At 40.2% G+C, this 27,997-nt stretch overlaps 1 long non-coding RNA gene across 3 annotated transcripts in view; it reads left to right on the top strand.

Annotated features, from left to right (window-relative positions):
- Positions 1–27,997, top strand: part of LOC132248588 (uncharacterized) — a 91,896-nt gene that overhangs the window by 37,300 nt on the left and 26,599 nt on the right. Inside the window, exons 3-5 of one of the 3 annotated variants that reach the window (XR_009459848.1) lie at positions 8,105–12,289; positions 13,244–13,421; positions 16,735–16,777. The exons of 1 other annotated variant lie outside the window; for it this stretch is intronic. This is a non-coding gene — a long non-coding RNA (uncharacterized LOC132248588). Of the gene's footprint in view, positions 1–8,104; positions 12,290–13,243; positions 16,778–27,997 lie in introns of all 3 variants that reach the window. One more of the 3 variants, XR_009459847.1, reaches the window with a different exon arrangement.

Here is a 27,997-nt window from a genome sequence, read left to right as displayed (position 1 = left end):
TTAGATGGGAAGACCAGTGCACCAATGCTATCATCCTCATTGCAACTAACTTAACCAGCATTGGGGCAAATATCATGAAACATTAACTCCACTGGGCTGGCCACTGTGTGTGGATGGCTGGCACTCATCTCCTGAAGCAAGTCCTCCTTAATTCAGTCACAGTAAGAAGACCCATGGAGGACAGAGGAAGTGTTACAAGGATATCCTGAAAGCATATCTTAAGAAGGGTAGCATGAAGCTAAGAAACCAGAAAGTGCTGTCTGGTAGCAGATCTCAATGGTGTTGCACTATACATCAAGTACAGCCCACTTGGAAGAGGAGTGCCTTAGTGTCTTGCTCAGGAAGCTGAGAAATGGCAGAGGAGGAAGGAAAGCGTATGACATTCTGGCCAACAGCTGTACCCCCTCCTCCCTCCCAAGGCACCACCTGTCATATCTATGGAAAAACTTGCACAGCATGGATTGGACTCTTTGGCCATCTTAAAACTCACCAGTAATCCTCCCCGCCCAGCAGACATCATCCCCATATTGAGGGATAGCCAAAGAGATAAAGAAACTAATGTAAAAGATGTGTGGAAGGAGAGCAGGGAATCCAAATGTGTTAATCAGGAAAAGGAGAAAAATATTAGGAAGAAAATACTATTTTCAAATATTTGAATGCATTACACAATAATGCCAGTAAGAAAAAACAAACACAAAAAAAGGAAATTGAAAATTTTGTTTAAAAATCATTGACAGGCTTTGTCTCAAGTTAAAGTTAATGAAAAAAATAGTAATCTGTAGACCAGAGCAAAGCCATGGATGTTTTTTAGATTTGAGATTTTAAGCATTTTTTGTAACACAAAAATGTTTTTGTTGTTTTCCTAAGATTTTACTATGAGGTTCTTTTTTTACTTTTTGAGGTTGTAAGATTCCTGCCACACAGTAATCACCATTCTTGGGATTTTCAAGATATTCAGTTATAAAGACATACTCTCTCATTCCCTCATTTTTATTCCTCCTTTCAGGCAATTCTTGCTTGGCTTTACATAAAAGGAATAACATAAATAACATAATCAAGAATATTAACAGTAGTAAAACACATGTACAAGTACCATACGTATGGCTTCAGTAGTTCTAATATAAGGACATGCAGAAAACTCACCATCAATACTGCAATAGTATTACACATATAAAACATTCAAAAGATATGTAATAAAGATATGTATACTATTCATACTGTTTCATAACCAGAAGAATAGCTGGAAAAAACTCTCTAACTAGTAGTTAAGTTTTAGGCTTGGTAATTTTCCAAACGCTTTGTTAAACTAACCCAAAATGTATTTTTTTTTTCATATGTCCAATCCAGCGGAAACCTGGACCTGTAGACCTTCCTCCCCATACTATCATCATACCTACCCATGCTAGTCCTACAACAGCCTCTTTTCTAGGCCTGTAGCAACATTTCTCTGCTCTATCTCACTTTGTATGTTCTGCTGGCCATGGCTAGACCCTTATTTTTGCCTGAGGTAGCAAACGTAAAGTGAGCCTGACCGAAGACACCTTCTTATCTGCAAAAAACCTATCTGATTTGTATTAAAATTGGTGGGTTTCTGGAGCCTGAAATCTAAATCTACTCTTAGCTGTTTTAGTTGTGCTTTCCTGAACAAACTTCCTCGGGGTTATTTTGTGAGAAGATGCCATTGAGCAGGAATAAAAATGGGTATATGGGACCTGGGGTAGAGGGAAGTGTCAGATTATGGGTTCTGAGTTTTCTCCATAACCTTTTCCTGTATTTATAAAGATCATAATTTATTAAAATTAACAACAAAAAAATTAAGAATTTCCATCATTTATACTTTTTCATTACAGTTTGCACCTTAGATCGCTTAACTTCATTTTCAGGCAATAGTGGAAATCTGATGTTTTGGGGTTTGTAATTATTCAAGAAAATGTTTGCATTTAAAAAAGGCCATTGAAATTTCAAAGTAAAAATGTGATTATTAAAATAATATTATTAAAATAAAATTAAGAATAAAATTATTTGACATCTATTTGAATGCCACAATAATGATTACATATTATAATGTATAATAAAACGATAATAAATATTTAAAACTTTTAATGTACTGACTCAAATGAATAGATTTTTAAGACATTTCAAAATTGTTTATTTGTATAAAAGGGAGAAAACAGTAACATGGATAGAGAAGGAAAGGAATGATACTTAAAGGGGTTAATATAAGGCAGTGGTTGTGGTACAATGATACCAGAGAACATAATAAAAAGTCTTTGTGTAATCTAAATTTAGTATTATCAGAATCTGGGGGAAATTGACTGAGATGCTATTAGAAAAAGAACAAAGTCTAGTGCTGGAGAATATGGACGAAGGCAAGCTAAAAGCATCTTTATTTACAGATGATTCAAATCTGAACAGTAGTTCAGAAAATTGCTCTCTAAAAATGGAAACCATTACCGTATTACAATTCACATGGAAGTGAAAAAACAGAAAGCAAGAGCCCCAGTATTGAGAAAGGAATTCGTGTGTCGGGCTAGGAAGAATTTCTTTTAAAAAAAGGGAGGTTGAGATAAACATGCCAGAAAGATATAAAGTAGGGAAGGAAAGGCACATAGTATAATGATATATGTTTAAATAATAGAACACCTGTGATTCTGGTGTTAAGAGTTAATCCTTTAATGCAAAATATTCTTCTTCTTTTTTTAATATTTATTACAATAAATTATTGAACTTAATGATGTGTGTGACTGCACCCAAGCTCCATACTTCATGAACATTGAGGAGGTTTGGAATTTGAACCTGAATCTAGATCCAAATTTTCCATATGGTTTCCCTCGCTGCAGTGGGTCAACCCAAAATCTCACATTCAAACAGCTTTAAGATTAGCATTGTTCAAAATCCAGTGCTGAATTTCACTCCTCAAGCTCATAGGTAATGTGTAGATCTTATCTGCTACTTTGCCTGCCATGGCTAAGTGAGTAATTAGGTCTGGGTATACTGTATATTTTACTGAAAGCTCTTTTTTAATCCAATGCAGCTTTTCAGTGTTTTAGCAATAATTTTTAGCAATAAATCATTTTCATAATAATGAATTATCTTGCATATATTCAGCATATTGGGATTTTGTTTCAACTCACATTTATTTAAAATCATTATTACAAAGTAACATAAAAATGATCAAATGCATATATTAGAAATATCCTGACTAATGATTTCTACTAATCATCAAATTTGGTCAAAGTGCTCTAAAACGTGTATGACTATATGTGTTGTAAGATAACCGATGCTTATTCAGTTTAGTCTTTACTCAGAAATAAATCTTACGCTTCAATAACGTATACCTCAATTCTCCCTTTGAGGCACCAGTTAGGGGGTCAGCTTTTCACTGCACACTCAAACTCCCTTTCAGAGAATCCAGTATCAGAAACCCTGGATGAAGTTCAATCCTCATGTAGGTAGGCGCAGCTCTTTCAAAGTCAGTTGACTTGCACTTGGATACAGTTAAACTACATATGATTTTCTAAATCATATTTATTAATGAGTCACAATTATGGAGAACAGGAAGACTCCCTAACTAAGAGCAAAACCCAATCTATCCTTATAAAAATTATGCAAAACCATTAAGTGAAAGTAGCTTTAGTGGGACAAAAAAGGTCTCATTTTGACATTTTTATTCCTGTTTTTCTTGTCATAGATTCTCCTCTATGTGCAGATTAGTAGAAGTTGTAGTCAAAACAATATATATTTCCCATTCCCCTGCAGGTTTCACAAAGTTTGTAAAACTTCAGTTTTATTTTTTTTTTCTGTTAAATGTTTCCTATTTATTGTTCACATGAGAAAAAATCATTAGAGAATTGGGACATGTTTTTTTATTATCTGATTGTTGTCTGTGTCAATATATAAAAACTGAAAACATCTTGAATTTTATAAGCTAAAGTAATCATGCAGGGCTCATGATAATAAAATCCTGTTTTGACTAGTAATGTTGTGGTATGAACTTCATCAGGACATTATCATATAATCAAGCTGTCTTTTCTGGAAAAGGATACTTTTTCGCTTAAGTGGCACTTTGAAATTACTTTTTTTCCTCCACACACCCCTTTTCTTTCCTCTCCACCCCCTCAATGAAGGATCTCTCTTGCTACAAGTGAGTTAGAAATGAGAAAATACTTGACTACTTCTGATGATGGGACCATAGACAAAGGCCAAGTTTTCTAGTTACTATAGATTAAATACCCTTTTGCTCAGAATAAACTCATAGCAACACACTGAATACCATTTAATCTTGCAAGAAATATATGTCAAATTAAAGACTATTAGTACAGTTGCTAAGGCGTCTCTCACTGCAGTAGTTTTGCATTGACTCCCTTCAGTGGACATTTTCTAATTGTGTATGCAACCTCTGGAAGTTAAGACTACTTAAGACAGTCAGGAACCAAGAAGTAGCTTGGGGAGGAGGGGCATCTTTTTGACTCTCACTTACATAGTTCACTTTTCCTAAAAGATGTTGGTCACCAGATGGCACTGTAATATATAGTTTTGCAAATTATTTTTCATCTGTAAGCAAGTTTTTTTGCTTTTGAAGGCTTGAAGTACTAAATTGTTCATTCTGGTCTGCAATATTCATTTAAAATAAACTATGGCAGAGACTGATTTCACTTTGTTGGCTTTTTTATAAGTATACAATAAGTAACAATCTTATTTTTACTGGTTGATTTTTCTAAATCTTATTTATTCTTCTGCTTTTTTATATTTGGAGGCAGTTTTTTGGGTAGAGTAACTTCTTGAGAACCTTGAAAGTTTCTGGAAGGGGGCATCACATACATGCTGTAAGTTGTGGCCTTTACTACACGATTGGAATTTGTGACTCAGGTCACAAATTGTCACTCAGGTCACCCAGATTTTAGTCTATTTGTTTCTTCTTCTCTTGGAAGATGCCTTTCAAGATCTCAATTCTGATTTTGCTTGGCAAAGGGATGACATTAATATTCAAAGAAGGAACAATAATAGAATATTTTCTAAACAAGATTTAGAAAATCAACCAGTAAAAATAAAATTGTCTACTTTTGCATTAAAAACAGTCAGTCTAATATGAAATTGGATAAGTATTCCTTTTTAAATTGTATTTTGGTGGGCATTAGGGTCAATTTGTATTTTTTGTTCATATTATTTACAGTGAATTTGTTATCTCTTTCGGTGTTGGGAGCTTTAATGTTATTATGAATATATTTTATGTTTATTATTTATTTTTATACTTTGTTTAAGTGCCTAGGAGTTAGACGTTAAAGCACTTTTATGAATTAAAAAATATATTAATTCGCCAAGGGTCATACTGGAATAATGCTTTTTGCATGAATTAATAAGTTCTTATAGGATACTGACCCTAGCCACAGGGCATGTCCACATGTGCATTTATACTGGCTTAAATTTACTTCACAGTAAATTACTATGCAGTAAGCGGGAATAGGCTGGCATCTATGCATACGGGCATTAAAGCGCATTAATGCTGTGTGTGCACTGACTTGGGACTCAAGTTTAGTCCCAAGTCAGCCCACACACACAATGTTCCTGTGCAGTAAGGTATCTATACATGCCTTACTTCACAGTAACTAATCAGGTGTAAATTTGATACCTGCATGTTTCAGGTATCAAATTTACACTCAAGTCACCATAAGTCACCATATTTACTGTGCAGTATGGGTGTGCATATGTAGATGCACTGCGTACTGCGCAGTAGTTTTGGTTATTGCACAGTAAATGTTCAGTATGTAAGCACACCCACAGTGTCTTAAAAATACATTTAATTCAGAAGACCAGTAACTATTTTATCTAAGATAAATAATTCCATATTATTTTTCTACTTTTGGGTCCTAATGTACTCTTTTTATGTGCCATTAGTCAGGGTAGGCAATTCAGATGCCCTTTGAGCTAAGAATGGCTTACTTAATGTTCTCAGATGACATTAAGCCAGATATATCTGCAAAGAAACCCACTATAGTACCCAGAAAGAAAAGAAGACAATTATATTCCCAAGTGTGTGTGTGTGTGTGTGAGAGAGAGAGAATTGTCAAGGGGAAAAAGCAAAAATGTTTTAGAAGCAAAAATCTCTCTCTCTCTCTCTGCATTCACACATCTGAAACCATCCACTAATGGTGGTAATACCTGGCCACTGTGCAGCAAAGAATTAATGACTCATAGGGCCAGAGAGAGCAAACAAAGAAGAATTCAATTCTGTTTTCTATCATTTAGGGCACTTACTGGAAAATGGGTCATTTTGGGCTCTGGTCTTCGTTCTCTTTCTCACTCAATAATTGCAGGTGAGAAGCAGAGACAAGAACCTTGACTTTTCTTGTTGTTTGGCTAGGTATAAATATTCATTAATCATAACAGTTTTGGGCCAAATGGTTTTGGCTCCCATGAATTTTTTTTGACAATTATTTCATTTCAAAATTTCTTACCAACTCTATTAGGGTACTATGGTTAGGGTTAGGGTGTGAGGTACTACAGTCTTGGAAGCCATATCAGGGCCATGTACAGATAAAAAAAAATAGATACAATAAGAAAACAAGCCAAAATAATTCAAATCCAAAATATTTATTTACTTGTTTATTTACTTGTTTGTTTATTTTTACAAATCTCACCCTGCAATTTTTCGAGGCTCTTTTTGAAAACTGTTTCCAGTGTGTTCCATTTTTTAAAGGATTAATAACTAACAATAACTAGTGAAGCCATATTGACCTTCTATTACATTACACTTTTTTTCTTTAAGAGGAAGAGCTCTTGGCATCACTGTAATGGGGATCCTACCATTGTGCTGATATTCTATTTTTAAATGAGCAGCAGGAGTTGATAGGGCAGTTTAGTTTCCATTCTTATACAGCCCTAAATTTCCCTTTTGAGACTGGCTATCAGTTCATGGCTGCAGGTATTTTTGTGTTGTTGTTACCTGTCAAAACTTGTCTGCTTAGGACTAGAAGTGAGCCCAACTAGTTTATTTCATATTTGCCACTTGATGTCATTGAATAGTAAAAACCTTTGGTCATCATCAGATGAAGGAGTTTTAGATTAGCAAACTAGAGGTAAAAATCTTAATGTTTGTCCCTGTGCCTTGTGACATACACAGCACTGAAGTTCTTTCATCTTCACTTGTCAAATGGATTCTAGAATATTTCTATTGATTGTAATTTTGCTGCTGACTTTTCATTACGTTTTCATAGGACAGCGGGAAGTTCAAAAAAATAAAGGAAATCCTTAATGAAGGTATATATTTTTTGTTTCCCCGGTGAACAATCTTCTTCTGTCATCTTTGTTAGATTATAGTTGATTTTGTATATGATGTTGGAATATTTATCTTTTAGTATTCAATTCTTTCTTTTCAGGAATCTGGGATATTAATGTGTGTGTGTGTGTGTGAGTTTTCATTTCAGCAGAGCCCAGTTTATAACTCAATACATCAAATGCATGAAGTAACATAAAACCGCTCTGCCTAATTCAGAAGACAATTGTAACTAGTAACTTATAGATAATAGCTCTGGTATTCAGAAATCAATTATTTATTATAGAAAACTTTCACTCATACATCACCCAGGATGGACTCAGTGCTGCTTTTGCACCCCATCCCTCACCGCCTAAGAAGACTGAAGTGTCTTAAAAATCTATTCATTTGTCAGTACATTAAACATTTTAACTCTCAGTTAGTATTTGCATAAATAAGTACTAAATGACTACACTGTAACAACTGTGCAGTCCATTGCACATGCAGACACAGCCAAAGAGTAGAAACTATTTGAAATAAAAACAAAGAAGTACACAGTACTTAAGGTCTTTCTAATTATGAACTAAAATGAAAATGAAGTCTCAAATGAGAAAAAAAAATGAAGGGGTGGGAAGGGATCAGGTTTTCAATGAAAGTGGGTCAGCTTGAGACAAAGCAAGAAAATACATTTTGGAAGGATGGCAACCCTGTTTTCCAAAATAATTTATTTAACAAATGTAGAGGAACCTCAGTAACTTCTGTGCTAGAAGACCATGAACCCCCATGCTATTAATGATAGCAAATATGCATGGATGAAGTGACATATAGTTTTTTTTTGTTTTTGTTTTGTAGAAAGGTCACCTGCAAAGAGGTACTTTCAACTGATAATTTACAGTAATGGTTTTTCAACTGGCAACGTTACAAAGGAAAATCAGTGTGGAGAAACAGGGGACAATGATAATGTTAATATAACGTAAAGCAAGAAGTATCATGCTCCCATACTCCGTTACACCCTTGACCTACAAAGTCAAATATTTCCTGTCAACTTCTCAAAAGACACAGACAGATGGATGCAGCCACTGATAACATTATTATAACTTATTGTAACTCTTACAGTAAACTCATGTATTTTTTCTGCTCTGAATAAGATATTTCCAGGACAAGGTACCCCATAGATGAAAGGATTACATTAAAAGGACAAGTGTTAAATATAATTCATGGATTTAAAAAGCTTGGTTTGGTAGTCATGAGCTATGGAAGGGTTAGAGAACAGCTGAGAAGAAGGTTTCAGCTTTCAGAATTTTTTTGGTATGAGATTGATGTACCTAGGAAGCAAAGGTCACAATACATAGCACTTATTATGCTTCTCGTGCTCATTAGGTTGTATGGTTCAGAGTCTTGGATTCTAATGATGTAGGAATTGAAGCTAGTTACAAGCTGCAGAAATGAATTTTCTAAAGATAGTTTTACAGAAGTTAAGAAGAGATTGAGGGGAATTTAAGAGATGAAGAAGACCAGTGTCCCAAGAGACATACTAAATCAGGAGAGTTAGAAAACACAAGAAGAAAGGCTGAGGTTGATGTGGTTTGAACAAAGGAAAAAAATATGTGAGGATAAGTTACTGCATGGAATTCTGAAGATGGTGCATGAAGACACGAGGCCAAGGAGAGCAGACCAGCAGAGACCCCCTGTGCCTGAAGAAGGGTGACTGCCCCTGAAAGCTTGCCAAGAACTTTTTTCCAGCTACTCAGTTGGTCTAATAAAAGATATTACATCTACTCAAAGAACCTTGCCTGCCAAGAGGCCAAGGAGAAATTTCATGGAGAAGATGAGGTAACTCCTGGGAGGAAATCACAGAAGGAAGATTCATGGATTGTAAGACCAGAAGGGACTTCAGATGATCACCAGGTCCAGCTCCCTGCACCAGGCAGGAAAGACAACTGGGGGTCAGGTGACCCTGACAAGATGACCATCCAGTCTCCTCTTGAAGATCTCCAGGGTAGGCAATTGCACCACCTCTGGAGGGAGCTTATTCCACAGTCTGAACACCCTGACTGTGAAGAAGTTTTTCCTAATGTTGAGCCTGAATCGATCTTCCAGGAGTTTGTAGCCATTACTCCTAGTTTTCCACTCGGTGCCCTGGTGAACAGTTGCTCACTGAGCCCTTGATGTACTCCCCTAGTGTAGCGGTAAGAGAAAGATGTACTTAGCCTGTTGCCAGACCCAATGAGATATTAGAACTGGCTCCTGATAATGAAGTACAGGGTTACTAAACCAACATGTCTGAGTAATGCTACCTAATGTATACAAAATAGATACCTCCTGATCTCAATGAATTAGATCCATTATTGGAAAACAATTGCTGAATTATTTGTAGAGAATTCAACAAGCTTTTTGCTTATTAATAAATAATAAGATACATATGAGAATGTTATTTTGCAAGCTTGTTTCCTTATTGTAATACCCTGTGCTCAGGAAATAATATTCAAGCTTCTCAGATACTCTAATTGATTCAAAATATGGCAACCCACTTGCTCAGATTGTGGGCAGAATTATACATTGGTCAATGCTAGTGTCTGAACTCATTTTGTTGCAATGTCCCAGAGAGTTCATCTTATTGCTGCTAGTTTTCAGAAGTCCTGAGTTGCTGTCTAAGCTACTCAGGAATACTTACCTTCCCTACCTATACCCAGCACGTTTCATATCAGCTCCATTTCTCAGGGAAAATGCCATACTGACAGAATAAGCTCTGAGAGAGCTAAGGATCTTTCTTTTTGCAGCTGAAATATGGCAATGGGACTCCTTTTCTCAAAGGATCAGAATATCACTGCCATCAGATCTAACCACAACGTCCATCTCTTTCCCTTTGTTTTTCATAAAAATGAGGTTTATAATAATTTTTCTTTAAAAACCCCTCACACTTTGGTTCAAGCTATCCTAACCTTTCCTTTCCATTTTCCACATTCCATTCCAATCATTAAAAAAGCAATGCATCCTAGTCCAAATTCTTCTCTCAGGAGCAGTGTAACTGAGAGGAGAATTTGTCAGTTTGTGTTTGGAGTGATATAGCTGGAAGCCATTTCAAGCATTCACAGAAAAATCTGGCCTGGCATCTTTCTGTTGTTATTGCTGGTAAAAAGTTAATAAGCCTGCACTAAGCACTTTATCCTGTAGTGGTGGGTGGTGGAATGAATGTATGGATAGGCAGAACTAATTCCAGGCAGGTTCTAGAGTGCACGTAAAAAAAAAATCTCTTAATGTTTTTGCATTAGCTCTTGCCAAAACAGTGCTCAAGGCTTTAACTAAAACATACCTTTCCCTCTTGTCTGCTTAGAATATAAATGTAAAAATGCCAGCAAGTTTATTTCTAACGGAAAATTAATTTGTTGATTCATATAACCTGTTGAATAATTTAGAGCTAGATTGTCATTTTACAATGCCAGGTAGAAAAACACGCTGTCATGGACCAGGGAATGAACTGTAGCACTGAGAAGCACAAGTCATTCTCTGGTTTTCCTCTTACTCCTGCAAGGATGCAATCTGCTCCATACCTACCTTATGGGATAGAATTCTGGCTCTTTACGCAATTTTCCGCTCTGTGCTTCCTTGGTCCCTGCATAGTTGGGAGAAGAGTCTTGCTGTTCCAGAAACTACTCTATTTCTGTGACCTGTATTAATGGTGGACTAAATGGATGCACAGAGAGTGTAAATGTACACAGACACTGTAACATAAACCTTTTGCATTGCATTTAGAATCCTAGGAGCCCATGTAGAGAGAACATTTATATCATCTCACAAAGGTATTTAGTCTCCCTAACGCAAGAATTCACTGGGCACCATTCACAAAGTATTAGTGACCAAAACCAGGTCAGGCACTTGAACTATATGTTTTTCATAAAACAGCGACATTCCTAAAATATTTGCATCCTCTGTGTAACTGTTCTTTCACTGCTGCTAAAATACACACTGTTTTGCTTTAACACCTGACACTGCCTTTCATACTCTGCTTATGTTCCCAGTAGGGATCAAAAAAAGCTAGCCATTTGTCCAAGAATTTTGCTTACGTCTCATTTCCATCTTCAAATTTAATTAGGCCCAAAGAGCCCAAGACATTGAAAAGAAAACATCAACTTGTTTTCAAAAGGAGTGGAATACATGTCCCCTTACCTTGCCCTACATCCAGGTCTCCCTGCCAAACTATCTCAGCTGATGCCAGTTCCCTGTTTGTTAGCTAAAACCATTTGCTGCTACATGTAAACTCATGGTTCAGTCAGCACTCATTCATCTTGGATTTGCTGGAAACTTGTGCTCACAGTCCTGTTCTGGTGGCCATTTTATCTGGTGTCTCTCTGTGCTTCCTGCATTAATGCTTAATGCAGTGCACTCAGCTGTCATTCCTGAGTTTGGGGTTGGCTTGCAACACAATTCTGTTTCTTACTTTTTCCAGCCATCCACATTTTCCTCCAACTGTGAGACAGGGGTCCCAGTTTTTAGTTCTGGCTGAGCTCAGCTGAGATGGAGTGGAAAGGTGGCTGTATAGCAAATTTTGTCTCCTTGTATTTTTAAGCTGGCTGGGGACCTATCTGGCCTCTGTCTTAAATTAGATTCCAAGGCCTGCTCTGATTTACATTCAGCTGCCTATTTCCCTCAGGGGTTGTCACAATGTCCAAGAGCTCTGGTAGGATCCAGCCATACCACTGAACTCCTGCCATTTCCCTGGTGTGCCACAATGTGTTGGACTCTTTGTTTTTGGAAGCAAGAGTGGGATTTAACACTATTCTGGTAAATGCATGCACCTGGGAAATCCCATTGGGCTGAGCATGTTCCCTGATGTCAACTCTGCTACCTTTTTAGACCTTTTATGATGCACTGTAGGCCAGCAGAGACTTGTGTTCATGATCTGTCTTCTTTCTTTTTGCTGGAGAGCAACTTAGAAAGCCTTACAGTCAGACTGGAATCTGGGTCCAGCTTGCAAATGAAAACACGGGAGCCAGTGGATCTTTTCTCTAAAACATTTATTAAATGTAGATGTTTGAGGTAAGTAGATTTTGCTAAAACAAACATCCTCCACTGCCATACAACAACCCAAGGTCCAGCCTACTTTTCAATGTTCTTATGTGAAACCTACTTTAAGGATTCCCCTGACACAGACCAAATGGTATTGTCTTATGATCCCTCCTTCCAGAGATGGCGGCGGCTATGGATGGGCAAAATAGATTATGGCTGGAATGCCCTATCCATGTGGGAGCTCTGTCTATTACTGTAGGCTGTAGAAAGCAGGAGCAATGTTTTAATCCACAAACCTGAGATCAGGATGCTGCAAAGCCAGCTTAAAATGACCATATCTTCAGCTGGGCCTTAAGCTGCTCTGATACAGCAGATGATCAGATCCCTTTTACTAAGAAACCTTTCCTGCCTCAATTGGCCAGGTTTACTACTTGTCCTAATCATGAGAATTTTCCAGTCATTTATAGTTGTTTGGAGGGTGTGAATTACCAATATAAGATACCTTTAAATAAAACCAAAAAAAAAAAAAAATGTAATGTGCAAATGAAATGCAATGCACTGTAGATGTATGACAGCAGGGAGAGCAGCTCTGCTGAGTGTGAACTGCCAAACTGTGCTAACTGCATGTAACAACAACTCCCAGAGACCCTGTGGGCTGGGAGACAAAAGACACAGGAAGCAGAAAGGAGGAACAGAGTGTGGGAACCAGCAGCAGAGCACAGATGCAGTGGCAGAGGGGAAATGCATGGCCAGAGACTCCAGAGGAGTGACGGAGCCAGGACTGTCAGGCTGTAACAGCAGGGCACGGATGTGCAGACAGCAATTGAGCACTCTCAAGACTAGAGGCTGGTTTGGGACACCTGTGGAGGTGTGGGAGGGTACAAGGTCCTTCGAGGGTCTGTACTTTAGTACTGGTGTGTGTTATTAGTTACCTGTTTTTGAGTGAATATACCACAGTATTACTGCTTGTTATCTATTTTTCAGCTTCTAAGTGGATGTACTTTAATCATAGAAAATCAAGGTTGGAAGAAACCTCAGGAGGTCATCTTGTTTAACCCCCTGCTCAAAGCAAGGGCCACCCCCAACTAGATCATCCCAGCCAAGGCTTTGTTGAGTTGGGTCTTAAGATTCTCCAAGGATGGAGACTCCGCAACGTTTTTGGGTAACCTGTTCCAGTGCTTTACTGGCTTCCTAGTGTGAGAGTTTTTTCCTAATGTCCAGCCTAAACTTCCCTTGCAGCAATTTGAGACTGTTAATCTTTGTTCTGTCATCTGCCACCACTGAGAACAGTCCAGCTTCATCCTCTTTGGAACCACCCTTCAGGTAGTTGAAGGTTGCTATTAAATCCCCCCATGGTATTCTCTTCTCCAGACCAAATAAGCCCAGTTCCTTCTGCCTCTCCTCAGAAATCATGTTCCCCAGCCCCCTACCAATTTCTACTACTGGACTCTTTCCAATCTGTTTACATCCTTTCTGGAGTTGGGGCCCCAAAACTGGACACAGACCTCCAGATGTAGCCACACCAGTGCTGAATAGAGGGGAAGAATCACTTTCCTCAATATCCTGGCAGTGCTCCTACCACTGCAGCCCAGTATGCCATTAGCTTTCTTCTCAACAATGGCACACTGTTGGCTCATATTCAACTTATTGTTCACTGTAACCCCCAGGTCCTTTTCGTCTGAGCTGCTGGCCAGCCAATCATCCCCCAGCCTGTGCAGGTGCATGGTATTATTCTATCCTAAGTGCAGGACTTTGCACTTGTCTTTATTGAACCTCATGAGATAACTTTTGGACCAATCCTCCAGTTTGTCGAGGGCTCTCTAAATCCTAGCTCTACCCTTCAGCACATGCATTACTTCCCCCAGTTTAGTGTCATCTGTGAACTTGCTGAGGGTGCAATCCATCCTATCTTTCAGGCCACTGATGAGCAAAACTAGCCCCAGGACTGACCCTGGGGCACTCTACTTGATACCGGCTGCAAACTAGACATCAAGCCATTGACTACTACCCTCTAAACCTGATGATCCAGACAGTTTTCTATCCACATTACAGTTCATTCATCCATAATGTTAATGCTTATCTACTTGTATTTGTTTATTTCTCCCTAGCCTGTTGGCTTGTGATCCTAATCCCTAGCTTCCCTTTGGCTTTCTGTGCCAGTTCCTGGGGTTGCGGGCTTTAGTACCATATTCTGCCCATTAGTATTTATATTTTTTGTAGAAGTGGGAGGGGGTTGAGATTTCCTGCTCTGATCAGTTCAATGGCAGATACACCCTTTATGTGGGGACTTTGTATAGGCCATCTGGTAAAATTCTGGCTGGAATTTGACCCCTAAAACTTCTTTTGGAATTAAAAACTACTGATACTAACACTCACATTTTATAAAAGCTGATGTCCATTATAATCTCCACACTGTACCAGCTCTGTTCAAATCCAGTCATAAAGGACACCACCAGTGAATCCCCTGGGAGAAACAGCAATCTAATCAAACTCTTCAGGTGCAGTACAGTAACAGAAACTTCTTCCCTGCTACCAACCTCCTCTCCCTTTCAAGGATTCTGACAGTCAATTCCAGCTATGTATTCAGGGAGCACTAAGGCACCACTTCTGGAAGCACTATCATACCAGACTGATATATAGAGAAGATGCATTGTGATGCCAGAGAGAAAGGAGAATCAGACCATGCATGGTAACTGCATCAGTATGGAGCTGTAAGAGACAATTGTGTTAGCATGTGTGAAATTGGTGGGGTGGGGGATATTCAAAGGCATTAACAGTCTTTGTGACTCTATGTTGTGGGTGGGAGGGTTTCACTCTTACCCTTGTCTTGCTTCTGGCAGGTGGTTTTGGCCATCTGTCTTCAAACTGGTGATGGCTCTTGAGGTCCTTTACATATATGTTCCTCAACTATTGGATAGTATCGGATACCATAAGGCACCTCATCTGTTTTGAGTAGTGGCAGGGTACTCTGTAGGCTTATAGGATGATCTCATTGCTTGGGTCTCATGTTGCAAGTGCCCCAACAATCAGTGCTTGCATTGTTGCATCATACCCCTTCTCCCTCAGGTTATCAGCCAGTTGTCTGTACTTGGACAGGTTTTGCTCCGTGGCTTTGGTGAAATCCTGCCACTGGTTTTTGAATGTAGGATTGTCATGTTGATCATCAGGATCTTTTTTCTTGTCATCATTTGTTACCACAGTGCCCAGACACAGCTGGCTATAGCAGGTTGGGATGGCCTAGTTTGTAGCTCATGTCCTGACTGATGCCAAGATGGCTTTCACCAGCTGACTCTGTATGGCACTTTGGCAGAATTGCCACACCCTTACAATGAGCTCGCAGCCATATGGGATATGGGTAGGGGGAACAAGGTAGGAAAAACTGTTTAAAAGTTGTCATGCTTAGGTGAATTATTTTTTTTTTTCTTTCCAAATATTTTTCAATTTATTTTTCAGTCTGTCTTGCATAGGAACTTATTGAAAGTCAAAATATGCCACACACATATATGGGCTATCAGTCTGTGTATGAACATTGGAGGTGTCCTTTCAGTTGGAGAAAAATGTTGACAACACTAGTTGGGCATTCACAGCCAAGGTACAAAGATAAATAGGACAAGGGACCTCTGGTCTTTTCCTACAAGCTAAGCCTATTTTTTTAGAAATTAGGAGACTCTGGAAGGCCTGGATATAGATCAAACCAGCTGGTATTTTCAGTTCTGTTGCTGTTCAGAAGAACTTTGTTCCAAGTTCACTCATCCCTACTAACAACAAGACAGTACCTCACACTGTTCCAGCTCTGGTCCTACTTGGCTGTGTGCAATATCCCTGTGTTCACTTTGTATAGACTTACAAAGCCCACCTGGAGATAAAAGAAAAAACAACAAAGAAAAGCAAAGACAGCCACTTTTTGATTAATTGTGGTTACAGGAAAGCTTTGCATTTTCTTTTTTCTACACAGTTTTTTGAAGAATAGCATGAAACTGAGAGAGAGGTATTGACTGACTAAACTTCGAGGCTGCATAAACCTTAAGCACATGAAAAGTAACCAGCATTTCCTCCTTAATATAAATGTTGCCTCTATATAATGATGATTTTCAGTGGCAATCTAGCAGGTAGCACAAATGTAAAGTTGCTCTAGCAACTACACTTCCCCAGAGCATCAGAAAGGAATGGCATTTGGAATCAGGTACCCCTTGATAAATCATATATAAACCTCACCAGTGACTTTTCCTGCCAGCAGAAAGAGTTTGAGTATCCACTGTTTGAATCTCTCAGACAGTAAAGAGTGCCATATGCATCAGACTGAGGTTTTAAAACTGCTGATGTTCACATTTAACCCACACAGGCTTAATCCAATCTTGAAAAATTAATATAGTGCAAAATTTTGCCTTGTGAGGTAATGTCTTTTCAGAGCTTTTTTTTTTTTTTTTTACATGTGGATCATCAAATGCTAATACTAATGCATCCTGCTACAACAGCAGAATGAATGTCTGCATGCTAAAGAAATATGGTCTGTGCCAGGTAGAGTATGGTATCTGTACTGTATATTTTACTGGGATTTTATTATTTTTTTGGTGGGCTTTTTTCCCTTTCCCTGTCCAGACATAGGATATGAATGACCAGAAAAGAAGAGGCGGTGCTTAGTAAGCACTATAGTGCTTACCATTCTGCTCTATGCTATTTGCAGCCAAAGTAAATAAAGTAGAGTAATTGCCACCACAAGCATCTCACAGTAGATCTGCCTTTTTTATTGATGTTGTTATTAAACTGCTATAAATGTTTTAGGCTGCTGCTAGAGATGAACCCCCCCCCCCCCGCAACGCCTCAGCTGCTGTCTGTCACTAAAGGCTATTAAGTTTATCATTTAGCAAAATCAGACAGTGCAGGAAGCAGGCTAAACAGTAATGTTATACTCCAATATGTTTTAAATAGCTGCAAAGAAAAATTAGACTGCAAAGGAGCAGGAAAGCTAGTTTACCATACCATAATATAAAAGACGACATGTTGACCTGATTTACTTATATGTGGAGATATTATGTGCTCTTCAGGGAGGAAATCGGTTCTCTGAAGTTTATGCAGGCAGACTAAATGCCATATACTTCTCCATTTATAAATATGGAATAGTATAAAGGTTTCTTCTTCACTTAGAGAGCAAATTCCTGGGTGCTGCATGTTATAACACAGGTGTTAATGCAAATCACAAACTAGCCACCCAGTTTATAGATTACTTTTGGAATTATAATAAAGCTATGTAAAAACACTCTAACACAAGTATGATAGATGTATCATAGTTTGTTTACAGAGTATTTTTAAAATTGTGACAGAATATGTTTTGTACTTGCTATGGAAATATGAAGGTTATAAAAGCAGATCCTCTGCCATGCTGAGAGTTTCCCATTTCCTGGCCTAATCCAAGCTTTTGTGAGCCTCTGTGAGAAACAAGCATCCATGGGCACATTCTCCATCCTCAAGGAGTCTGGCTATGAAAGCTAAGAAAAATGGAAAGAAGTCATTGTAAAACCTTTTTATTTGGGCTGGTCTTCAACAGGCAGATTAAAAGTTTTGGGGGTGTTTCTTGATGAGTGTTTTAGTACTTATTGTTTTATTTTTAATATTGGTCTTTATAATGTATCTGGTTTTTATTATGAGCTGTCCTGAGCCTCCTTTGTAAAGGCTGGCATAGAAATCTTATAAAATAAATTTATGTGTGTGGAGGGGGCATACAAGCATCAGTGCATTAGTATAATATTTTCTCCCATTTTTTACCCAGTGGGTGCATCTACACAAGATGCTAACTGTGCAGTAGCCTAATTTTACTGTGCAATAGTGTGCCAGGCAAAACCTATCCTAATATGCTACTGTGCAGTAATATCAGGCTACTAGTATCACTAAAAAGCCATGCACTGGCACTACTGCACAGTAGCACCAGTGATTGCATGTTGATTTAGTACTTAGTTATGCAAGTACTAAATTTAATGTGCAGTAACTACGGCACATTAATGAATGTGTACATGCACCCACATTTCCCCCAAAAAACAACTGATGCAATTGGAAGCATGCATTATATGCAAGAAAATATGGTAACAATAGGTTCTGCCTCTGATGCTCAGAGTACACCTGCTGGGGCAGCTCCATGACTTACTTGGCCTGCAGAGACCAGTCATAGAGCTCTTCAGGCTGTATCCACATGAGCATGGAAGTTTGGTTCTCCAGGGACAATTAGCATTGGCATACCTTGTGCCACCACTAGTTGTCCCTTGGGAACACGTGTACCATGAGCCCTCTAGTGCGCAGCAGGTTACTCTGGATGGGGCAGGGGAGGCTGGGGCCAGCACTTGGCTCATCCCAGCAGCCTTTCCTGGAGTCCTGGGGGCCTTCTGGGGCTGTAGCAGCAGCAATCCTGCCACTTGGAGCCTGGCTTCAGCCAGCCAAGCTCCAGTTTTGAGTGGCACATGCTGCCCTGACATGCACTGCTCCACTTTTTTTAGCATGGGTTTTTTTGACCCCTGGATCTCCAAGGCTAGGGATAGAAGTTACACATAAGCTGATTTAAGTGATCAGAAATTGGTTTAAACCTGTAACAGAAGCTCAGTGCACATAAATGAGTTTCAAAATGGCTGAAACTGATTTAAGATAAACCTGAAAAGAAATGGAAGTGCAAGACCCCTGCTTAACACCTCAGGACAGCTAATAACTGACATGCAGGAAAAAACTGAACTCCTGAATGCCCACTTTGCTTTGGTATTTCACTGGACCATGGGGATAGTCAAGTGAGATAAGGCTCATAGGGGGCATGCTGGGACTGTCAGCTTCCCCACTGTGGATGCTGAGTGAGTGCAATACCAACTAGAAAAGCTATACATTTATAAGTTGGTGGGACCGGTAGACTCATCTGACAGTGCTGAAAGAGCTGGCTGAGGTCACTGCAGAACCCCTAGCAAAGCTCTTTCAGAATTTGTGGTGCACAGGGGAGATCCCTGGGGACTGGAAGAAGGCCAACCTTGTGCCCATCTTTAAGAAGGGAAAGAGGGAAGATCCAGGCAACTATAAGCCAACCAACCTAACTTCTATCCCAGGGAAAATCCTGGAAAAGCTCATTAAAGAATCTATGTGTGATATGCTCACTGAAGGTAAGATTCTGAATGACAGCCAGCATGGCTTTGTTGCAGGTAGGTCTTGACTTACCAATCTCATCTCCTTCTATGACCAGGTCTCTCACCACCTGGACATGGGAGACAAGGTAGATGTTCTAACCTAGACTTCCAAAAGGTTTTTGATCAAGTATCCCATGATATCCTTGTGGGAAAACTGGAATATTGTGGGTCAGCTGCTTGACGGTTCAGTGGGTGGGAAACTGGCTACAGGGTAGGACCCAGAGAGTTCTCTTGAATGGATCCGTGTCATCTTGACAAAAAATGGCAAGTGGTGTCCTTCATGGGTCCATGCTTGGACCAGTGATTTTCAGCATCTTTATCAATGATTTGAATCAGGGAGTGAAACGCTCGCTGGCCAAGCTCTTGGATGACACCAAGTTATGGGGCAGTGTGGCCATGCCAGAAGATAGGTTGCTGATACAGGCAGACCTGGACAGGCTCGAGAGTTGGGCAGACTGGAACCAGATGAAGTTTAACACTTCCAAATGTAAGGTGCTCCATTCGGGGTCAAATAACCCTCAACTTGCATACAGGCTTGGAGGTGACACCCCGACCTGCACCATGGCTGAATGGGACCTAAGCTGACCCACCTCTCTGCTCCCTAGGCAGAGAAGTGAGGGCTGATTGCCAAAGGGGTGGGGAAAGGGGGGCAAGCCTGGCTGGGATGCAGCCTAGTCTGGGGGGAGGGGAACTGCCCCTCCCCCCAGGCAAACCCTGCCTGGGGTCTGGGGCCAGGGACGGGTGTTAAACACCCCTTCCTTCATTCAAATTTACTGCTGGCTGCAACTGGACTATGAATCCCAGAGGCACCTGGAAGCAGGAAGAGGAAGTGATAAGCAAACCTGCAGAATCCTGCTGCTGTAAGTCTGGACTGAAATCTCAGAGAGCTCAGGGGCATCAGGAAGAGGAAGTGAACACAAAGGCCATGCTGGCTACATGCCAGAGAGCTGTGCTGTAGTGGTCCCCCCCAGCTTCTGGCCTGAGCCACTGCAGGCATATGGCTTAATTTCCTGAATCAAAGGTTAATGTTTGTTCACTTCTATTTCAATTTAATCTCTGTAGCTTAGACTAACCTGCAAAGACTGAATCAATTCAACCTCAGGCTTTTTGACTGTACTTAGCCTAGGGTTTAAGAAAAATCAGCCACGCTGCTCCCTTGTAACATGGAGAACAGGTGAATTTGCAGTATATAGTGCCGCAGATGTGTCTGCGGCACCACATACTACATGGCTCCGCTTGTTTGGATGCAGTCCCTGGGTCTAGAAATTTGGCAGAATAGGAACTATGCCATTAATTATTTTGGCCCTCTGACAGAGCAACTCTCCAGCTCCCCTTGCTGGCAAATGCTGGCAGAACAAGTCCTCAGGGCACTCTTTCTCCTCTGGATAGCTTGCCCTGTGAACCTGAAGTAGGTCACACAGTGTGACAATTTTTGTCAAGCAGCAGTACCTGTTGTTTAATGGAAATGATGTCTGCCAGGGTCCTATGTGAAATCTAATGACCTGTGACATGAGGAGATCATACTAACTGGTCCAAATGCTCCTTCTGCCCTATGAAACTAAAACAATAAAATAAAACAGGAATAAAAGGCAGTTTACAATGGACACTTTAGCATAAGATCCTTGCTAAGCAGGACTTTGACAAATCTGATTTATCTAAAATTAGACATTAATTTCAAGTTTCCAATGTCTTTCAAATGAAACATACTCTAATGAATAACCTTAAGAGGCAAAATTCAGAGCCATTTAGTCCAGGGAACTTGTCTTCTGGCGGCTTTCCTATGTAGGCTTTGGGTATGCATATACACATCCCACTGTAAGAATAAAAAATATTAAATATCTTTGTTTTCTCTGTCTTTCAATATCTCCCTCTTATTTGAAGAGATTTTTAAATGGTTTGTTATTGCCATTTTATGGGGAGTCCGGCAACAAGCTTGCAAAATAGCAGTTGTTAGTGGCTAGTATTTATCAGGGGATAAATGCACCACAGAAAAATGAGTTCAAAAACATTTCCCAGAATAACTCCATTAAAGCTGATGGATTTGTTAAGCCAATGCAACTGAGATCAAGCCAATCTCTGTTCTCAGTTACATCTATACAAATAGGGAATAAGTCCATTGAAGTGAATGGCTTGGCAATGGTATATCTTAAAGCAAAATTGGACGCATTAAGAATCAAAGTAATTTTTGGTGTAGCTCTGCTGTTTTCACTTGTTTTAGACTAAAAATGAATTTGGCTTAATAACTATGGAATAACAGTTGTTCCTTGCATCAAAAAGTTTTCCACTTCAAAAAATGTGATTAAAGAAAGCATGCATATTGCTGCCGTGTTAACAAAATGACACAAAATACTGGGGGTCGAGTTGCAAAAAAAAATTAAATGCAGTAATGTTAATGCAGAAAATGTAATCTAGCTGAAAATATTACACACCAAATATTTTGATCAATTCTGCCTTTTACTGACAATATATATCCAGTTTCTGGATAATTGCACTGCTTTAGAGAAATAGCCCTGCCACAATGTATAGTAATAGTACTAACATTTCTAGACATTTTTATTATTTAATATACCATGTGCTTCGAGTAAATATTGAAAAAGCTATCTAATGCCTAGTGTAGTCCTGTTTGACACAGGTTTGTTTTTAAAGTTGGATGAATATTAAATAGCAGCTTTCATCTTTTTAGTGACTAAAAAAAAAAACAAACATTTTTCAATCAGTGCTAATTTCTGTTATGGAGGTTATATGAGGGTTGAAATATTTTCATTGTGTTTTGGCAGCTTTTCAGGCATGTTAAAAATTGTCTATCTTGGAATAAAAGGAAAGAAAAGAGGATATTATTTTCAATGAGGTATTTTGGGGTTGAGGAAAGGAGTTGAGAAGAACTATATCTTTTGCCTGATTTGTCATGTTTGTAAGCATTTTTCCTTTTTATTTAGCATAATCAGATCATTCCAGTAAATTTACCTTTTAATGACCTTTATATAAATCTTTTCTTGTAGTATCTTCACTTATTATTTTGAAATTGGAACAATAAAACACTAGTTATGTGATAAGTTATAAATTAAGCATTTGATTAAATGTTTGCAGGGCCAAAAAGGCTTCCCTCCTCACTGCACCTCTTTTTCTTTTTACTTAGTAAAAAACCTATGTTTGCTAGTCACATATCTGTATTATATGCACAAGTTCACAGTGTCCTATCTTTTAGCCAATACATGACACTACAGCATGTATATTGACAGTTCAAATGATCTCCATTTAATTTCAGTTCTGTATCTTTCAACAGAACCAAGGTTTAGCAAGGTTACCTTCTCAGAGGCCATTTGCAAACTTAAGCAAGCTGAAGATCAGTCAAGACCTTTTGGGTCACTCATTGTTTGAGATTAGCCTTTTACTAATGGTGGGTGAAACACGGCAGAGTTTTATAAGTCTTTATGTTCCTTCTTCTCTGAGTCAGTGAGACTTTACTGAATTTATTTGTGTATTCCTCTGTTTATTAATTTATATTAATTTATTTAACTTGGCTTTCCCTCAATAAGATCTTCCCATGTACAGATGCACAACTCAAACAGATATATCCCTCAGTTATAAGTAATAAAACACAATCAAAACAGAGAAAGCAACCAAGTGGTTTGTTCGACAGACATGTAGGAAGGACAACAGACATTTTTCTGTCTTAAAATATCTGGAAGGTGCTTACAGAGGATGGTATAAAAAGAGCATAAAATACAATATCTTGATAGATTATGGTACCGCAGAAATCACTTCATAGTTGAGCTTGAAACAAAGTTTACAATCTAAACCTTATTTTACCTCCCAGTGGGGCAGAACTGTATTGCTACAGAGTGTGTCCACAGATGGCAGATAGTGAAATGACCTTCAGGGATCAGATAGCTGTGAAATAAGCAGGGATAACGCTGATGAATTAGCAGTTGCGGAGCAAGCAGCAACAGCATCAGCAAGCTGTGGTGCGGACAGCAGATGGCAATTCTTTCCCTCCTGAAAAGCAACATATATCTTTTGGCGGTGTTGTAACATAGCGAGTACAGGTTGCTACTATAATAAGCCTGCCTACACGTCAGCCATGGGTCTGCATGCTCTCAATGGTAGAAAAAGGTGTTAGAATCTCAATGGCTGCAAAAGCTGGAGCAGAATGAGATCCCTAGTTGTCTTGGTCTCCTTGCCATTGGATCAAGGGCATGTTCTGTCAAGAGCTATGTGGAAGCTGATATACAGCAGTTTCTCCATGATAAAAGAAGTCATGCACAGGCATATTCCATGGAAACAGCTTTTCCAACACATTCCTCAAGCCCTTTGATAACCAACGAATGGCGAGGGGAGCAGAATTTTGAGGTCTGAAAGTGTCTAGTTATGAACTGGTATGAAGGTGACAGTTACAAGAAGGTCATTTAGCACTTGGACAAGACAGGAGTGTGATTTGGCAGCTGTAATTGTGACTGAGCAGCTCTCTTCAGGATCTTCTCTGCTCACCCCACATGTAGAGGGACTAGAAAGAGTGCCCTAAGCATAGCCTATCTACCTTCTTCCTGACTGGATAATCACATCCAGTGAGATCACCTTTACTGTGGTCAAAAATACCAGCAAAGGCACATCATTTTTGGGACCTGGAATGTCAGGACCCTCATGAAAAACCCTAATAGTGAATGCCCAGGGTACTGCACTGCAACTGTGGCCTGAAAACTCAGGTGACACAGCACAGATGTAGCTGCACTGAGCAAGACTCAGAAAGTGAGAAATTGGAAGATCAAAGAACACGGAGGCAGCTATATCTCCTCCTGGAAAGGTAAACAGGAAGGAGAATGCTGACTTCATGGAGTTAGTTTTTCCATTAAGAATAAACTCATAAACCAATTCAGTGAATTCCCTATGGCTGCAGCAGAAGCAATGCCGATGGAAGAGCAACGTTAAAGGACTCAAGAACCCAAGTGAGACCTCTTCCACCGGTGCCTCAACAAAAAACTGGTGAATTTCAATCATCACCAATGGGAGAATGTCAGCAGTGTTTGGGGTGCCCTCAAGACCACTGTCATCAGTGCCTGTGAAGAGACGCTTGGATTTTCTACCAGGAAACATCAAGACTAGTTTGATGAGAATGATCAGGAGATCCAAGAGTTTATCAATTGGAAGAGCAAGGTCTTTTGTGCAAAACAATACCAACTTCAAGAAAAAGAAATTGGATCTCCAACAAGCCAAGGCAGAGGTCCAAAGGAAGACCAGCAGTATGAAAAACAAATCGTGGGAAGCCAGGGCTAAGGAGATTCAACATCTCACTGACATCCACAATATGTAGTGTTTCTTCAGTGCCACCAAAGCCATCTATGTTCTGAGCACTCAAGGATCAACCCCCTTGAGACCTAAGGATGGTGGAGATCTGAAGAAAAGAAGAGCCATCAATGCCTGTTGGAAAGATCATTTTGAAGACCTTTTCAATCAACACTCTTTTTGACTAGAGTGTTCTCAATTCCATCATGCAACATGCAGTTAGAGATTATCTCAGAATCCCTCCAACCCTTGAGGTAAGGAAGGTCATCAAGCAGATGAAGAATGACAAGGCATCTGGAACAGATGGAATCCCTGCAGAAATCTTCAAGTGGGTGGCGGGCAGAGGGAGAGGATCCCCCCTCATCTTAAGGATCTGAAATGGAGGAAAGGCAGCAAAAGGACACAACACCCCTCTTGGCTCTCCAGGGAACTAGCAGACCTCCTGTGGACCTCGTGCATCTTAAAAGGAAGACCTAAAAAGCATGGAGGACTGGAACCACCACCAAGGAGGAATACTCTGCTCTGGTCCAGACCTGCAGAGAGCAAACCAGGAAAGCCAAGGCTGCGATGGAACTCCAGCTAGCTACAAATATCAAGGACAATAAAAAGTCCTTTTTCAGATGTGCGGGGAGCTGGAGGAAAAGCAAGGGCAACACTGGACCCCTGCTAAACCAGATGGGACAACTGACAACCGATGCCCATAAAAAAGTAAACTTGCTTAATGGGTACTTTGCACCAGTTTTTCACCAGTCCCATGGGATGCCCCTGCCCACTGTGGGTCAGGGAGACCCAGGTATGGGAGATTCCTTACCCTGCATCAAAGCTGACCTCATGAAGGAACACCTTGACAGGCTGGATACCTTCAAGTCAGCCGGCCCTGACGGTTTACACCCAAGGGTACTCAAGGAGCTGGCAAGCATCATAGCTCAGCCCCTGGCATGGATCTTTGAGAACTCCTGGTGCTCTGGTGAAGTGCCCAAAGATTGGAGGATGTCCAATGTGGTACCTATCTACAAGAAAGGGGGAAAGTAGATCCGGCAAACTATTTGCCCATCAGCCTGGAGAAGTTCTGCGGTAGGACCCAGAGGGTGGTGGTTGACGGAAGTCAACCGTCTTGGTGTGCTGTGACCAGTGGGGTCCCTCAAGGCTCTGTCCTAGGGCCTGTACTTATAAAAATCTTCATCAATGATGTAGACATTGGTGTCAGCAGTGTGCTGGTCAAGTTTGCCGATGACACCAAATTCTGGGGTAAAGCATCCACACCTGAAGATAGGAGGGTGATCCAGGCAGGTCTTGACAGGATCATGAAATGGGCGGATAAGAACCTGATGGTGTTTAACACTGAAAAATGCAAAGTTCTCCACCTTGGGAGGAAAAACCTGCAGCAAGCTTATAGGCTCATCAGTGCAATGCTGGCTAGCACTATGGATGAAAGGGACTTGGGGGTCATGATTAACCACAAAATGAACGTGAGCCTTCAATATGATGCTGCAGCTAGTAAAGTGAGCAAAACGCTGGCTTGCATCCGTAGATGCTTCTCAAGCAAATCCCAGGACATCATTCTGCCATTGTACTTGACCTTGGTGAGGCCACAGCTGGAGTACTGCATCCAGTTTTGGGCTCCACAATTCAAAAAGGATGTGGAGAAGCTTGAGAGAGTCCAGAGGAGAGCCATGTGCATGATCAGAGGTGAGGAAAACAGACCTTATGATGACAGGTTGAGAGCCATAGGACTCTTCAGCCTGGAAAAGAACAGGCTCAGGGGTGATCTGGTGGCCACCTATAATTTTATCAGGGGTGTTCACCAGGATCTGAGGGAATGTCTATTCACCAGAGTGCCCCAAGGGATGACAAGATCGAACTATCACGAACTCCACTGCAACCGATTCAGGTTGGACATATGGAAGAACTTCTTTACTGTCCAAGCCCCCAAGGTTTAGAATACACTGCCACCGGAGGTGGTTCAAGCACCCACTTTGAATGCCTTCAAGACACATTTGGATGTTTATCTTGCTGGGATCCTATGATCCCAGCTGACTGCCTGCCCCTGGGGCAGCGGGCTGGACTCGATCCTTCGGGGTCCCTTCCAGCCCAAATGTCTATGAAATTTATGATCAGGAAATCTGAGAAGACCTCAGGAACACCATAATTGTTACAGACTTCAAGAAAGGAAACAGATCCAACTGTGAAAATTACAGAGGGATCATCTTTCTGCCCACCACAGGAAAGATCATTGAGAGAACCCTCCTGAACCATCTCCTTCTGCTTGCTGAAGAGTTTCTCCCAGAATCTCAGTGCGAGTTTAGGGCATCAAAAGGCACAACTGACATGATCTTCACAGCTCACCAGCTGCAGGACAAATGCCAGGAGCAACATAAGCCTCTCTACATGGCCTTCTTTGACCTCACATGGAAGCTTTCAGGTCTGTCAGCTAAGAAGTGTTGTAGAGGATCCTTCTCAAGTGTGGATGCCCACTAAAATTTGTCACCATCCTCTCCCTTCTCCATGATGGAATGTGAGTAGTGGGTCTCATTTATGAATCTATCACAGATCCCTTTCAGGTTAAAATGGGAGTTAAGCAAGGCTACATCATCACTCTGACACTCTTCTTAATATTCCTTGCTACAATGCTACATCAGATCACCAACAAGCTTCCAGCCAGAGTGGAGCTACACTACCAAATGGATGGTAAGCTGTTTAACCTCAGCTGACTCTAAGCCAAAACCAAGACCACCCCAACCTCAATCATTGAGCTCCAGTACGCTGATGATACTGTAGTGTGTGCTCATTTGGAAGCAGACCTTCAGGCAATTGTTGATGTCTTTACCAAGGCATACAAGAAATGGGAACTGATGCTTAACTTTCAGAAGACTATGGTATTCCACCAACAAGCTCCCAATGAACAGTTCCCAGTTCCAATAATCCAGGTCCATAGTAAGACTCTGGAGAATGTTTAGTATTTCCCATACCTTGGAAGCTATCTCTCACAGAAGGCTGACATCAATGAAGAAATTCCATATCACCTCAAATGTGCAAGTGGACATTTTTGTGCCTGAAGAAATGGGTGTTCAAAGATCACAACATCAGATCCGAAACCAAGTTCATGGTTTATTCAAGGAGTCATGATCCTCTCCTTGATATATGGAGCTGAGACGGACAAATTACAGGAGACATCTAAAGTTGTTGGAGAAATACTACTGATACCCCCTGTAGAAAATCCTCCGAATCCAGTGGGAAGACAAATGCACCAGTGTTAGTGTCCTCCTGCAACACCATGCATATTGAGGTGATGATCATCTGATATTAA

Source organism: Alligator mississippiensis, chromosome 2, assembly GCF_030867095.1.
Source record: "Alligator mississippiensis isolate rAllMis1 chromosome 2, rAllMis1, whole genome shotgun sequence".
NCBI lineage: Eukaryota > Metazoa > Chordata > Crocodylia > Alligatoridae > Alligator > Alligator mississippiensis.
This window is presented reverse-complemented; position numbering and strand designations above follow the sequence as displayed.